The following is a 12,282-nucleotide window of genomic DNA, read 5'->3' as shown; positions in this document are numbered from 1 at the left end:
GGTGGTGATGGCTGGCACCTCGTCTCACGCCGGAGACGCGGCAGGTGATGGTAACGTCCAGGACTCCATGAACACTGAACACAGAAAAGGATAAAGAGTCCAGAACAAAGAACCAGCATACAGAATGGCACAACGTCTCCCAGTGAGAACAAAGGAATCCTCCCGTGGAAGAATAGAGAGCGATGACGATGTCTCACCAGGAGCGCGGCGGTAGATATTTAAAGCCCTCTGGGGCGCTAATCATAACTTATCACAGCTGTGAAAGGTAGTCCAAGGGTGGGGGCTGTTGAAGAGCAGAGGAGAGTAAAACATCGCGAGGGTGGGGGCTGGTGAGGTGAGGAGACAGGGAATTAAAGGTCCAGGGAACAGGCGAACCTCACAGTACCCCCCCCTCCACGGGAGCCACCGGGCGACCCAAAAACACAGACAGTGGGGCAGGGGACACGACAAAGCAACAAACAAAAACATTGGGCCATGCTAGCAGGGGAAGCTACACCAAAAGGGGGCTAGCAGAGGGACAGGGAAGCTGCCAGGGCACTGCTAGCTACAGGGCCTATGCTAGCTGTACTGCTACATTAACATAGAGGCTGCGCTAGCTGCCGGAGCTAGGCTAGCAGACAGGGCTGGACCAGCATGAGAGAACAAGCTAGCTGGAAGGACAGTCCTAGCTGTGGGGAAACTGACCTTGCTAGCTGAAGGGGCAGTCCTAGCAGTGGGGAAACTGACCTTGCTAGCTGAAGGGGCAGTCCTAGCAGTGGGGAAACTGATCTTGCTAGCTGAAGGGGCAGTCCTAGCAGTGGGGAAACTGACCTTGCTAGCTGAAGGGGCAGTCCTAGCAGCGGGGAAACTGCCCTTGCTAGCTGAAGGGGCAGTCCTAGCAGTGGGGAAAACTGACCTTGCTAGCTGAAGGGGCAGTCCTAGCAGTGGGGAAACTGACCTTGCTAGCTGAAGGGGCAGTCCTAGCAGTGGGGAAACTGACCTTGCTAGCTGAAGGGGCAGTCCTAGCAGTGGGGAAACTGACCTTGCTAGCTGAAGGGGCAGTCCTAGCAGTGGGGAAACTGACCTTGCTAGCTGAAGGGGCAGTCCTAGCAGTGGGGAAAACTGACCTTGCTAGCTGAAGGGGCAGTCCTAGCAGTGGGGAAACTGACCTTGCTAGCTGTAGGGGCAGTCCTAGCAGCGGGGAAACTGACCTTGCTAGCTGAAGGGGCAGTCCTAGCAGTGGGGAAACTGACCTTGCTAGCTGAAGGGGCAGTCCTAGCAGTGGGGAAACTGACCTTGCTAGCTGAAGGGGCAGTCCTAGCAGCGGGGAAACTGACCTTGCTAGCTGAAGGGGCAGTCCTAGCAGTGGGGAAAACTGACCTTGCTAGCTGAAGGGGCAGTCCTAGCAGTGGGGAAACTGACCTTGCTAGCTGTAGGGGCAGTCCTAGCAGCGGGGAAACTGACCTTGCTAGCTGAAGGGGCAGTCCTAGCAGTGGGGAAACTGACCTTGCTAGCTGAAGGGGCAGTCCTAGCAGTGGGGAAACTGACCTTGCTAGCTGAAGGGGCAGTCCTAGCAGTGGGGAAACTGACCTTGCTAGCTGAAGGGGCAGTCCTAGCAGTGGGGAAAACTGACCTTGCTAGCTGAAGGGGCAGTCCTAGCAGTGGGGAAACTGACCTTGCTAGCTGAAGGGGCAGTCCTAGCAGTGGGGAAACTGACGAGGCTAACAGGGGAGCTAACAGGCTAACAGGGGAGCTAACAGGGAAGCTAACAGGGGAGCTAACAAGAGAGACTAACGAGGCTAACAGGGGAGCTAACAAGGCTAACAGGGAAGCTAACAAGGCTAACAGGGAAGCTAACAAGGCTAACAGGGAAGCTAACAAGGCTAACAGGGAAGCTAACAAGGCTAACAGGGAAGCTAACAGGGGAGTTAACAAGAGAACTAACAGGGGAAACTAAAGGGAGCTAGAGGGAGCTAGAGTGGGTTAGAGGGAACTAAAAAGGGCAAACTCAACATACACTGTCTGTGCTGGCTGGGGTCGTCGACGGGTCGGGTCGTACTGTTATGGTTTGTAACCGACCCCAATCACACAACACAAGACAGGTATGAGAGTAAGCCAAAACAGGGCATTTATTCAATACAAACAAAAAGCGGCACTGTCCCTTTAAGGGAGAACACAAAAATACTGGAAACAAAGAAATAGGGAAAAATGTGGCACTGTGCCTTTAAGAGGCGGGCAGGCTAAGGGGCTAAGGCTAAAGGACAGGGCCAGGGCAAAAAGGTCAGGGCAGGAACAGGGGCACTGGAGAGGGGGAAACAGGGACAGAGGCCCGGGGAGGCGGGCTGGAGACAGGGACAGAGAAACAGGGTTAAGGCCTTGGACAGGGCGAGGGCCAGAGCTGCTTACAGGGATGGCAGGGTTCAGACGGCGGAGGCCTGGCAAGGAGATCCTCCTCGGAAGTGAAGAGACGCATCCTCCCGTGGGATAGGAAGCGATGCGCGCCGGCTTGAGCGTCTGGAGTAGGAGCGCGCCGGCTTGAAGAGACGCATCCTCCCGTGGGATAGGAAGCGATGCGCGCCGGCTTGAGCGTCTGGAGTAGGAGCGCGCCGGCTTGAAGAGACGCATCCTCCCGTGGGATAGGAAGCGATGCGCGCCGGCTTGAGCGTCTGGAGTAGGAGCGCGCCGGCTTGAAGAGACGCATCCTCCCGTGGGATAGGAAGCGATGCGCGCCGGCTTGAGCGTCTGGAGTAGGAGCGTGCCGGCTTGAAGAGACGCATCCTCCCGTGGGATAGGAAGCGATGCGCGCCGGCTAGGGGTCTGGAGTGGGAGCGCGCCGGCTTGAAGAGACGCATCCTCCCGTGGGATAGGAAGCGATGCGCGCCGGCTTGAGCGTCTGGAGTAGGAGCGCGCCGGCTTGACGTCTGGAGTGGGACACTGGAAAACCTCCCGTAGAGGATTAGAGAGCGTAGACGGTGTCCCACTCCAGGCAAACGGCGACAGGTGGTGATGGCTGGCACCTCGTCTCACGCCGGAGACGCGGCAGGTGATGGTAACGTCCAGGACTCCATGAACACTGAACACAGAAAAGGATAAAGAGTCCAGAACAAAGAACCAGCATACAGAATGGCACAACGTCTCCCAGTGAGAACAAAGGAATCCTCCCGTGGAAGAATAGAGAGCGATGACGATGTCTCACCAGGAGCGCGGCGGTAGATGGTAGCATACAGAACGACCCGACGAGTACTGGAGGGGAGGTCCAGGTATTTAAAGCCCTCTGGGGCGCTAATCATAACTTATCACAGCTGTGAAAGGTAGTCCAAGGGTGGGGGCTGTTGAAGAGCAGAAGAGAGTAAAACATCGCGAGGGTGGGGGCTGGTGAGGTGAGGAGACAGGGAATTAAAGGTCCAGGGAACAGGCGAACCTCACAATACGGTGTTGTGGCTGATAGGTGTTTTGGGTGATAAGGTGTTTTGGGTTATACGGTGTTGTGGCTGATAGGTGTTTTGGGTGATAGGTGTTTTGAGTTATAAGGTCTAGTGGCTGATAGGTGTTTTGGCTGATAGGTGTTTTGGGTGATAGGTGTTTTGAGTTATAAGGTGTTTTGGGTGATAGGTGTTTTGAGTTATAAGGTCTAGTGGCTGATAGGTGTTTTGGGTGATAAGGTTTTTTGGGTTATAAGGTGTTGTGGCTGATAGGTGTTGATATGAAATTATATGAAACCTCTTGCTCAAAATCCACTCATTCAAACATGTACAACATTTTACAACATTGTTTGTTGTTGAGTATACCTCAGAAGAAGAACCATTACGTTTTCAGAGGAACAATGTTTTCAATGTTTTTATTAAAGATGGTAAGTTAGAGTGCTGTGTTCACTCATAGTTAAAGACAGTAGAGGTTGAGTCGTTTCTTGATATAGCACATTCACATTTATTAAGTGATTTAAATTAACTTCACAACTGCAAATACATGGCCTGTCCAAGAACATTTCTAACGGACTTATATGGTTCTTCAGTGCAAGGGTTTATTTGTTAGATTATTTTTCACACAAATCATGACATTAAACTGTTTTGGCTAAATATTGATAAGCAAAAGCCTGGTTTCAATATCATGACATACTGCTTACAACAAGACCACTAACTTACCGCTCAGCCACAGAAATGAATGCACATCTGTTGAATAGATTTACAAGATCCTCAATAGCTGCCGGCAGATTGTCTAGGTTTGAGACAATCTTGTAAATCTATTCCGCCTCTGTGTTTCGGATGTTTGCAGCTGCCAGTAATTGCATTGTTCTCTAACAAACAATATGAAACCCTAAAAGGAATGTGGGTAATAACAATGCAAATATTGAAAACCTGAGTCTTCCCTGTTATATGGTCATAAAACACTTTAGTTTGAAGTTACTTGATTTTTTTGGTCAGTTTTGATTGATTATCCTGTCATGGATTTAGTTCCATAGTGTATTATTATTATTATTATTATTATTATTATTATTATTATTATTATTATTATTATTATTATTATTATTATTATTATTATTATTATTATTATTATTATTATTATTATTATTATTATTATTATTATTATTTAAATTTAAATTTGTATTTCCTGTATTGTTTTTAATAGCAACGTACTGTATTCTGTGGCTGTAAAAGGTGTCCTTATGTATTTATGTCTTTCTACTATTACCCTGCCCATACCTGTACCTCCTCTCCCCCTCCCCCATGCTGCTATGAAGCCTGAATTTCCCCAAGGGGATCAATAACGGAATATCTTATCTTATTCTTATCTTTATCTGCCAAGATCACATACAATATATTGGACGCAGGGTATTATACAATGGGAATAGCCTTGTATAATATGTTCAATGAAACCACTGACCTATGAAAACACAGTTGTGGCAAACTATTGATAAGTAAAATTCTGGATTTTCTGGATTCAATATCATTGATTGATTGATTGATTGAAAAGTGTATTAACAGATTGCAGAATGGGTACAGTACAGTACAGCTCAATACATACAATTGTTAAGAGGATGCAGACCTGAGAAAGACTTTCGTCTTGTTTCCATCAGGGTCCCCCATTTTCAATTCATCATTCATCATTCATCAATTCATGACATGTTTCTTAGTAGACCAGGATCTTACTGCTCAGCCACAGACACCTTCTATAGCAGCTACAGTAATACTCTCAATACCCGCTGTGTTTTGGAAAGCTTGCTATGGTTGCGTTGCGGCTGCCAGTAACTGCACTGTTCTCTGAACAAACGATATGAAACCTCATGTTCAAAATACACTCACTCAAACATGTATTGTCAAAGGTACAATAGACATATGCCACTTAATGTTACATAAAAAAAGGCCATTTGTTGTGTAGATTTTTACATTCTGTTCCACACAAATCATTCTACGAAACACGCCATGTTTTGGCAAAATGACAAAAACCGGATTCTATACCGCACGCACCATACTGCTGACCAAACCTACACTGACAACAGCATTTTACCTACAACAACGGACTAGATGTATCCCCAGGGACCCTCAATAGCTGCTATGACTGTGGATGCCACCAGATGTCACTGTCGAGTAAAGGTGTTGAGCGTTTCATAATCGAACCAGTGTTTTCAGTCTCGGTGTTTCAGACAGCCTCGTTCTGCACAGTGCACACTCCTGGTGATAATGTGTTGTGGTTGTGGGTGATGAGGTGTTGATAAGGTATTGTGGGTGATAAGGTGTTTTGGGTCATAAGGTGTTTTGGGTGATAATGTGTTGTGGCTGATAATGCGTTTTGGGTGATAGTTATGCATTTGTTCAACCCAGCTAAATAGAGGCCTTGCATGGAATGTTTGTGTAGTTCTTTGTCTTCCAACATGGCTGTCTGTAACATATAGCACCCATTGTTTTGTACATGGCAATGGAAGAGACAACGTTTGCTACAGTGTATATGTGCAAAACAACAGTTGCTATGTGTTATTATTAGAAATTTTCTTTTGAAAGTGGTTACCAATGGTTACAGGCTGCCATACTGGAAGAAGAACCACACAGACGTTGGAAGGTCTCTATCGGTTTAAAAACATGGGCACTGTTTGTGGAAGTTTGTGGTATTTGTATTTTCCAGTTCACAAGTTACAACATCAATATACCGGTATGTGGTTTGGCTTGCACCCTTGTATAGGCTGCTTGCAGCTATATTTAACTGTTTTGTTGAACTAAACCTCGCTTATCAGAACTCAGTAAACATAGCATGGGACTCACAGCACAGATATCGTAGACACATTTGTATTGGATTAGTACTGTGTGTTTTGTGTGGTCTTTGATCTTTGTGGCTCTGATTTATATCTTTGATCATGCGTTTTCAGTGGGGACGTGCACAGGACTTTAGAGGGGCAGGTGCTCAAAGGCTGAAAAGGGCACTACACTTGTGTGTATATATTAACCGAGCGCGCGTAGGGGGGGGGGGCTTTTTATGCTTTTTGGGGGGTTTTGGTGATCAAATATTGAATATTGAACTATAATAATCAGTGCAGGAGCTCACTTATCCTTGAAAGACACTTTTATCACTGACTTAAAAGGCCCATACATCTCCATAAATGTTCAGGGGGGAGGGAATAAGTGCTTACCCTACAGACCCCAAGAAGTGCTGTATATTCTGTATTGTTTAATATAAATGCATTTTTTTTATTCCAATCCCGATTTGTATTTGAGATTCCCAAATCCCATCGGACTTGACTTCTTCGTGTCCCTCAATGAGTGTAATACCAGCATTCAACTGTATGTGCTACAGCGGTTTCTATCATCATCATCATCACCACCCACGCTATGCATAAAATATATAGGTCCGCGGAGAGGCACGGTGAGGAGGCCGTGCAAACTGCAATGGAATAGTTTCAAGTTTCAAGTTTCAAGTTTCTTTAATAGTTGTCATACAGAAGTACAGAATACTTTCATACGAAATGCTTCTTACGAATATGGGGCATCTCTCTCTCTTTACCTAATATTTTTATTCTATCCTGATATTTTTCAGTTGGAAGGGCAGTCTATATGTGTAACGGTTAAAAAAAAATCCAAAAAGGGCACTTTTTTGATGAGGCTCAAAAAGGCAGGTGCTCAAGCACCCCTTGGCCTCTATGTGTGCACGTGCCTGACTTTGACCTTAATTGGCCCACTGCAGATTACCTCACTAAAGGGACCTTTGACATTTTTGGTTAATGTTATACAGATAATCGTAGATTGTCAATAGATGATGTGGAATGATTTCACCAGATATTATTCACGTATAGGCGGACAGTCTTTGATTAAGGGTTTTCCTGACAGAAGGACATGTTGCAACATGGAGAGATAATGGTCCTATAGTAGCGAGCTAACAAGAATGGCGAGCTAACAATGTATTTATCCAGGGGAGTAGACACTACAAATGAACTATTATAAGGATGTGTGTGTGTGTGTGTGTGTGCGTGTGTGTGTGTGTGTGTGTGTGTGTGTGTGTGTGTGTGTGTGTGTGTGTGTGTGTGTGTGTGTGTGTGTGTGTGTGTGTGTGTGTGTGTGTGTGTGTGTGTGCATGCGTGCGTGCGTGCGTGCGTGTGTGTGTGTGTGTGTGTGTGTGCATAATGTGGACAAGATGTGTGTGTAGAGAGAGAGAGAGTGAGGGGGTAGTGTGTGTAGATAGATACTGTAAGTCTGGGAGTGAAGGCTATGTGTATAGTATGTGATTGTGCACGTGTGTGTGTGTGTGTGTATGTGTGGGGGGGGCGGGGTAGTAAGAGAGATAATGTGTTTGTGTGTCTGTGTGTGTGGGGGGGGGGGTAGTAAGAGAGATAATGTGTGTGTGTGTGTGTCTGTGTGTGTGGGGGGGGGGGGGGGGGTAGTAAGAGAGAGAGGGAGAGATAGTGTGTGTCTGTGTTAGAAAGAGAGGAAAGAGTGGTTTGATTATTTTATGCTGTCTATCTAAATGTAAACATACCGATGAAAATAGTCCTCAAAATTACTTTTATACAATATACTGTATATGTTTGCGTTGTATGATCCCTGTGTGTGGAAAATCAGTTTCATTAATAGGCTGCTTGGAACTCCAGGTGCTGATACACATAAATTATCCACTGGTAGATGCCCTGCACTGAAGAACCATATAAGTCTGTTTCTAAATATTGATCATTGATCAGAGTCATTGATCAGCCTGGCGGCTGAGGGGAAAAAGCTCAGTAGTCTGTGTTGGGCTTTCACAGCCTTCGGTATCCGCAACCAGAGGGGAGCAGGGTGAAGAGGCCGTGGCCGGGGTGGGAGGGGTCGGCCATGATATTCCTTGCTCTCTTCAGCGCCCCCTGGAGTCGTGCAGGGGACAGACGATCACCCTCTCCGCAGAGCGAATCACCCGCTGCAGCTTGGCGAGATCCTTTGCTGCTGTGGCGGGGAGAACCAGGGCAGGAGATGATGGAGTGGGTGAGGATGGATTCAATGATGGCCGTGTAGAATTTGGGCCACCATGGTCCTCGGCAGTCTGAACTTCTTCAGCTGCCGGAGGAAGAACATCCTCTTCTGGGCAGTGTTGCAAGACGCGTTAATATTAAAGGCAACCAACTTGTGTTCAGCTTTTCTCTGATTGGCTACGACCCCCCCGCCCCCTTTTGCCGCGAACGCGGCAGCCGTCCCTGCAAGCGGCAGAGGTCCCAAATGAAATGAGAAATATGAGAACAATAAACAGTGTAAACTATATAATTACCTCTGAATATAAAAGTATGAGGTTTACCACAATGAAATGTAGGTTTGAGTGACATAAAAAAAAAAAAAAATTTAATTACAAAAAATAATTTATACTTTTTTTTCTTCTTTTTTTGGGTGGAAGAGTCACACATTGATGGGCAAAGAGCCACATGCGGCTCGCAAGCCACGGGTTGGCCACCCCTGCAGCGCTAGACGCTCGCAAAGTGCTGTGACTTTCGTCTGTTCCAACGGCCCATAATGTGGAATAACGTTCTAATTACATTTTCCTGAAGTCATTTTGAAATTTCAGAAACCGTGCCAGATAAAACGGGTACTTTTAGGAAAAGTCATTGAGTGACAGAGCTGGAGCTCGACCGAGTGACGAGGATACATTTATTGAAAATGCCTATGGGTCATGTGACCCCTTGTCGGCTGTGCTAGTGTTAGACAGCATGAGGGAGGGAAGGCAGCAGTCATGTAGGTTGGAGAAAACAAATACTGTAGTTGTAGAAAGAAAACATTTATTTTCATTACTGGAAAAAATAAAATTGTCCTAAGAGGAACATTGGGTTCATTGAATGCCAAAAATATTAAAAAGCGTATAGCCAGGCTACTGTTTCACTGGGTTAATTACATTGATTGATTTGAAAGGGACAGATACAAATACATAGATAATGCCTGTGTCATAGTGTTTGTAGCCAAAATCTAATTTGCAACACCTGTCCCTTAAAGGGCTGATTATTTATAAAACATTATAAAATAGGACATAGTAGGTAAATAAAAAGGTAATAAAAGCAGTTAGTGTATAAAGTAGATATGCCCTCACTATTGTGGTCTTTGTGATTATGTATTTAACTGCATGTAGTATGTATGTATTGTAAGTGATGTTATGTTCTATGTTGGAACAATGCTGTAACTGCACTGAAAACAAATTCCACCAGCCTGGCTGGGTGGTCATTAAAGAATCTAATCTAATCTAATCTAACATCAGATACACACATACACCTGGGATAACGCTAGGGTGTGCACCAACATCTCTATATAGAGATACATGTGCAGGACCAACAATTTAGAGATATATTTACTATAAGAAGTATCTTCAAAGCTATATTTGGTTCACACTGCCTCAAAAAGGATTTTGTTTAGATTTATGAGGCCAAAAGAATAGCCGTGGCAAGCCAGCAATCAATGCATCAAATGGGCACCTCTATAAAATCAACATGTTTCACAGCAACTTGCCTCACTCACTTACCTCACTCAGAGCCGTGGGATTCTAAACCATTAATCCCCAGGGACGGCTCTGTTACATTCGGTGCCCTAGGTGGGATTTCAGACTGGTCCCCCACCTCCCCCAATCGACAATATAATGAAATCCAATCTGGACATCTGAAGAGTCCTGCATTTATTTGTGAAAATATCATCAATGTACATAGATACACCATAAACTATATTAAGCATTGGACGCCTGCGGGCAGTCGCACGTCGCAGCACTTGTCTGTCGGCATCCGGCTGTGTTATCGTCTATGAACCAACACGTCGATTGAAAGCTAAAATGGCAGCCGTTTGATTGACACCCTATTACTTGCTGCCAATTTCAGCTTATAAGACCAAACAGCCAACGAGCATCAGTTTATAAAAAGTGACCACATCCGGTTTCACCTCCCGGTGAAAGGTTTTTGTAGCCAATGAAATTCTGGAAACGAGGATATATGACGTGAGGGATAATTCCGTGGATATATGTCCTTTTCTCTAGAAAAGAGAGACTGGAGAAGCCCAACATACCGATACACACTAGAAACATGTGTAAAACTAGTTTCTGTAGGTATTGTTATCAACTTTGGACCTGTACTAGATAAGACTTCAGGCTATGGACCCATTGTGTTTTTCAGCTCATACCTCTCAGCTGGAACTCTTTAGCAGGCATCTGTTTGCAAAATAATTCAGACATAAGTACAAAATAAATATATATATAAAAAATAATCATTTCATACAGTGAAGCCAACTACCAATTTATTTTGTTACCACATTGAAAGATCATGATGACTAGTAACATAATTACTATAGATACAAGTAAATTAGAGACTTTTCTGGTTCCAGTGAGCCCAATTTAATTCAGATATCTTGCGGTGAGAGGTCAAGTGACTCCATTGTAAATGGCTGTACTGATTTTTTTCCCAAATCAAATGGAGCACATTATCATCAATTTCCAAGTAGCCTACTTCTAGATTCTTCTGGGTCTCTAGTTTTAGATGATGTCTGTATCTTCACTGTAGCCTTACATCTGAGACCGCTAGAGCCTCCAAAAGACCATGGTGTCAACAGTTGTTTCCCCCCGCAATATAATAATCTTTTGACCTGGCAGCTGTTGTGGATGGTGCCCTAGGAGACGACCGTATGGCCTATGCCTAGAGCCGGCCCTAGCTGCCAGCACTCTAGAAGTCTACTGTAAAGATATGATGCACAGAAAGAAGTGATACTTCACTTGTGGCAACGTACCTACAAATATGAAAGTCTTGACAACATCTCTATCTAGCTAGCCAGCTATAGCACTTTGCAAATGAATACAAGTGATAAGAAATTGGCAAGTGTCCTAAGTAGGTTTAGCCAGTTGCTAAACTGAATGAGTAGGAGCAAAACTAACCATGAGCTTATCATGATAGATGAAGCAGCTAACATTAAACAAGCTTGCCAGCTGCTTTGACATCAAAACAGAAGTTCAATCTAGTAGATATAGTGCTGCAGAAATTCGAAGAAATGTCAAGTGTTTGTTTCTGAGTCATTTTCCCTCGCCAAATTACACAGTGCAGATTAGGTTAATAATTTAACATACATATGTAGAAAAAATACAGATGATGTTCTTCCTAAATACAGATTATATTAAAGCAGAAGGACAGGACGTATTTTTGTGATCATTAATGTTTAAAGATATCCTCTGGTTTTAATAGAATCTAGTCCACGGCCATTTCAGTATCCCCTGGGCTACTCCTCTGAGAAAACGAATGGACAAAATGTCCCGTTCCTGCCTGTGATGACATAACTCATCCTTATCCAAGTCACTGATCGTTTCTGATCTTGCCTCAGATTGTTATTAGCCAACCTTGGCCTTCACTGGCGCCTCAGTAAAGGTCCCTCAAGTCATTGTAGGGAGGACCTTTCCACTCTGGCTTCAGTGATGTAATCAGTGCGACGAGGAGATATTATTTGATTAAGAACTACAAAAGCTAATCATTAACAGACTTACACCCTATACCAATGTAATCAGTCGACGAGGAGACACATTTGATTGAGCACTACAGAAGCTAACCATTAACAGACTTACACACTATACTAAGAATATCCCAGTTGTAGCACCCAGAAGCTGTGACAGAACATGTAGGCTAAAGTGGAGAAAATATAAATGTTTATTTATTTATTTGAATACGTTTAATAAATACAAACCTTTTTCTTAATTAACGTAGCTTTTATCTGTTTGTGAGATTCTAACAAATAAACATTGAATACATTGAAAGGAATAAGTGAAAGTTAGATTCAAACCTGTCGCTTTGATTCTATTAGGAAATTCAATCAAATTCAATGTTACGATATTACCGGCATCATTACTAAATCT

The sequence above is a fragment of the Notolepis coatsorum genome, assembly GCF_963971535.1.
Source record: "Notolepis coatsorum genome assembly, chromosome: 7".
Lineage (NCBI taxonomy): Eukaryota > Metazoa > Chordata > Actinopteri > Aulopiformes > Paralepididae > Notolepis > Notolepis coatsorum.
Note: the sequence above shows the minus strand (reverse complement) of the source record.